We start from the raw sequence: 5,000 nt of genomic DNA, 5'->3' as shown, positions 1-5,000 counted from the left end.
TATAGACTACATGTACACTTAGTGCAATTTTTCTGAGTGACTAGAAAGCACAAACAATGTGGTAGGGATGTTCTTGAATACAATAGTGTACATTAACACTTAGTGTAGCCTTATACTGAATCTGGTCCCCAAGAGTCCTTTAAAAAGTATGGACTATTTTGCACGATAGGGTTAAGTAAATTATCTAAATAATGATATACTAACTGTTTTATGCCTGGGAGATGATGCAATTGGTCTATAAAGTGGAATCTTTTTGTCCTTCTGAATTTTGGGTCCCAAAAACCCTACCACGTTCTGATTGCTCTTCATTCAAAAATTCAAAATTCCTCCACTCAGTATAGCCTTGGTTGAATAACTCAAACAATATCTGGTCGATTTCATAAAAGCAGTCTTAACAACATCTTTACTTACAGTCTGGTAGTGTTTGACATTTGAAAGCATCTTATACATTTCTTCATCATATTTATTTTCTTCTAATACCACCAAACCACATCCTTTTTCTGTTTTCATATACCGTAAGTTCTTACATTGACACAAGTGATGCAAGGCATCTTGTTCTACACAGTTTAAACTGAACATTCTATGCCTAGGTCTGCCTTTAACTAAATTACTAAAATCATCCTCACAAGATTTAGTAAAAACTCTCAGTGTATTTAATAACAGTGGGTTAAATAGGCTAGTTTTTTAACAATTAATTCATTTTCAGCAATGTTCACATAACTCAAGATGTATTTTATATTAAGCTTACGAACGAACAATTTAAAGTCCACAATTAAGCCCATATAGGAAACTCAGCAAGATGGTATAAATGTAAAAATGTTTGAAAGTATACTTTCAAATTTTAATTAAAGGTATTCACCTCAAAAAAACAAGCAAATAATAATAAGGGTGAGGTTAAAGTGTACAATGATAAACGGTGTGCTTTTCCTGCACCCTTTACTATTGATAAGCTATAAGAAATATTATTAAAGCAAACTGGAAGATTATTTTAGGAAATCTGGAAATTAGTAAGATCAGTGGGGGAGCTCCAGTGTTTGTTTTTAATAAAACTCATAATTATAAATTACTTCTTGAGAGAGACCAAGTTAAGGAATATAAGCTAAGTTTTGCCACAGTTGGCACTTTTTCTTGCACTAACTGCAAGCAGTGTCTACATATTAGCAATGTAAATTCAATTTATTTTGAAGATATTAACTTTACTTATGAAGCAAGAAAAATATATAATTGTCACAGTAGCTATATTGTTTATTTAGCTTAGTGTGACACATGTCCAAAATTTTATGGAGGAAAGAGTGTAAGAGAATTATGAATTAGAATTAGGGCTGTTCCCATTAGGGGTCACCAAAGCGGATCGTCTGTTTCCATTTCTTCCTGTCCTCTGCATATTGCTGTGTCACACCAACCACCTGCATGTCCTCTCTCACCACATCCATAAACCTTCTCTTAGGCCTTCCTCTTTTCCTCTTACCCGGCAACTCCATCCTTAGCATCCCTTTCCCAATATACCCAGCATCCCTTCTCAGCACATGTCCAAACCAATGCAATCTCGCCTCTCTGACTTTGTCTCCAAACCGTCCAACCTGAGCTGACCCTCTAATATACTGATTCCTAATCCTGTCCATCCTTGTCACACCCAGTGCAAATCATGACATCTTTAACTCTGCCACTTCCAGCTCTGACTCCTGCCTTTTTGTCAATGTCACCGTCTCCAACCCATACAACATAGCTGGTCTCACTCCCCTCTTGTAGACCTTCCCTTTCACTCTTACTGGTACCTGCCTGTCACAAATCACTCCTGACACTCTTCTCCACCCATTCCACCCTGTCTGTACTCTCTTCTTCACCTCTCTTCCACACTCACCATTACTCTGAACCGTTGACCCAATTACTTAAACTCATCGACTTTCGCGAACTCTACTCCCTGCATCCTCACCATTCCTCTATCCTCCCTCTCATTCACACACATATATTTTGTCTTAGTCCTGCTGACCTTCATTCCTCTCCTCTCTAGAGCATATCTCCACCTCTCCAGGGTCTCCTCAACCTGGTCCCTACTCTCACTACAGATCACAATGTCATTTGCAAACATCATAGTCCATGGGTCCTCCTGCCTGATCTCATCTGTCAACCTGTCCATCACCATTGCAAATAACAAAGGGCTCAGAGCTGATCCTTGATGTAATCCCACCTGCACCTTAAACGCATCTGTCACTGCCACTGCAGACTTCACCACTGTCACACTACCCTTGTACATATCCTGTATCACTCTTACATTCTTCTCTGCCACTCCTGACTTCCTCATACAATACCACAACTCCTCTCTAGACACTCTATCATATGCTTTCTCCAAGTCCACAAAGACACAATGCAACTCCTTCTGACCTTTGCTATAGTTCTCCATCAACACTCTCAGAGGAAACATCGCATCTGTAGTGCTCCTTCCTGACATGAAACCATACTGCTGATCATTAATCATCACCTCCCTTCTTAACCTAGCTTCTACCACTCTTTCCCATAACTTCAAGCTGTGACAGATCAGTTTTATTCCCCTGTACTTACTACAGCACTGCATATCACCCTTATTTTTAAAAATAGGTACCAAAACACTTTTTCTCCACTCCTCTGGCATCCTCTGACTTTCCAAGATTTCAATAAACAATCTGGTTAAAAACTCCACTGTCATTTCTCCTAAGCACCTCCATGCTTCCACTGGTATGTCATCTGGACAAACAGCCTTTCCATTCTTCATCCTCTTCATAGCTGTCTGTACTTCCTCCTTGCTAATCTGTTTCACTTCCTGATTGACTATCCCTACATCATCCAACCTTCTCTCTCTCATTCTCTTCATTCAACAGCCCCTCAAAGTACTCTTTCCATCTGCTCAACACACTCTCCTCACTTGTGAGTATGTTTCCCTCACTTTCCTTTATCACCCTTACCTGCTGCACATCTTTCCCAACTCGGTCCCTCTATCTCACCAGTTGGTACAGGTCCTTTTCTCCCTCTTTAGTGTCCAACCTTTCATACAACTCTCCATATGCCTTATCCTTACCCTTCACCACCTGTCTCTTTGCCATGCTCCTCGTCTCCTTATACTCCTCATATCAGGGAACATAGTAAGGTACTTAAAGATGGTGATATGACTAATGTTTTGGCCAAGCACAGTACTATCATGATTTCCAAAAGTTTTGTTTTACTATGTTATACCAAAGAAATATTGTGAGTTTTGTTTTTAGTTGTAATAATATTTTGAAAATTTGAAGAGTAAATGGCAGATTTTTTTACAAGTCGATCACTTCTCAGGATTAAATGTTAATTCACATTTAAAATGTTTATGAAGAATGAGATTAATATAAAGTTTGAGAAGAATGCAATCAATTTTTTTAACTTATGTATATTTTTATAAATTTATTTTAAAATTGAATTACTTTAAAATTGAGTTGGTACTTTAAATGTGTTTTAATGGCCTAATTTAAGGAAGCGAATATTTGATTGGTGTTGTACTTTTCTTATGTCGTTTAGGAGGGATATTTAAATTTGGTCATTTGTAAGATGGATTATGTCTGATGAAGTTCCAAGTTTGATTAAAAAAGGAATGGAAGTGCTTAAATACTGTTTCTTGAGTCTTTTGTTCAGTGCCAGCAGTGTACTTTGGAGCCTCAAGCAAAATGTATGTTTTAGTTTTTGAATTGTTTTTTGCTTTGGTTGTGTCTGTTATTGAGTATTTATACCATATATACATTTAGATAGATACACACACACACACACACACACACACACACACACACACACACACACACACATTATTAATAATAACACACACACACACACACACACACACACACATACACACACACACACACACACACACACACACACAAACACACAGCCATGACTCACACACACAAACAAAGGTACTTCTTCTCAAACGTCAATGTCTGCTAGGGAATATCACAAAGTTACCATCAGCACACCTTTGAGATGTGGGTGGAAACTTCTCCACATAACATAAACTCTTGTATAGACAAGGAGAATATTCAGAGTCCATGAAGAAAAAGACTGGGGAAACAATCATTGTGAGGCAACAATATAGCCTGCTATGCAGCCATTGCTCCCCTACCTACAACATGCATAGAATTGTCTGTGCCTGGGGCACAGGTATAGTATGGTTCTCAGACATCAGTGAATGACAGCAGATGAAGCTACTATCACACATCAGGTCAGATCTGCCCTGTCTGTTATTACCCAAAGACTGGAAAGAATGTGCAGATATAGAAGCTACTGATCGGGTATATTTGATGTAGCCTTTGTATCTCCAGTTGGGTGTATCCCTGGCTATACTCATGTATTTGACCCTCTTTGGATTATAAAAACTCTATAAATATTTACAGGTAAATGCTTGCCATTTATGACTTTGGAAGTAGTTTTTCCCCAAGTTTCTGTAAAGCAGTTTTCTAATACACATTCCTAATATGATTTAGGAAGACCAGCTACAGACAGCTTAACTTTTTAGGGGATTGCATGGCTAGCTAATTCTGTGGATTTTGTTCATCTACATCTTTTGATTATGAATTAAAAATTCTAGCAAGGAAGGACTTATAAATCTGTCTAGGCTTTAAAACATCAAGTAATACTCAATTTGAAAAGACTTTCCCCGGGATTCATGAAGCTTGCGCCAGGCACACGCATAGCGTAGGCGTTATAATGCCAAATATGGCCACCGAGCGATTCAGGTACGACCCAATTCCACGTGCATTACCGGCGTACGCCACATCTGTGCAGCCCCCGGCGTAGGTATGCAAATCACCCCATGTGCAGTGTTGCACCATGCAAATGAAGGCATATAGCTTATTCGCGAAGTGGTGCAGGCGACAGTAAGTTTCCGCTTTTGAAATGTAAACCAAAAACATGGTTTACATTTTCCCAAACATAACATCGGAGCTATGGAAGAGGGCCAGACCCAGGTATCACGTGAAACATATGCCAATGGTGAAATACAC

Source organism: Protopterus annectens, chromosome 2.part1, assembly GCF_019279795.1.
Source record: "Protopterus annectens isolate FY-2018-M chromosome 2.part1, PAN1.0, whole genome shotgun sequence".
In the NCBI taxonomy this organism is placed as follows: domain Eukaryota; kingdom Metazoa; phylum Chordata; order Ceratodontiformes; family Protopteridae; genus Protopterus; species Protopterus annectens.
Note: the sequence above shows the minus strand (reverse complement) of the source record.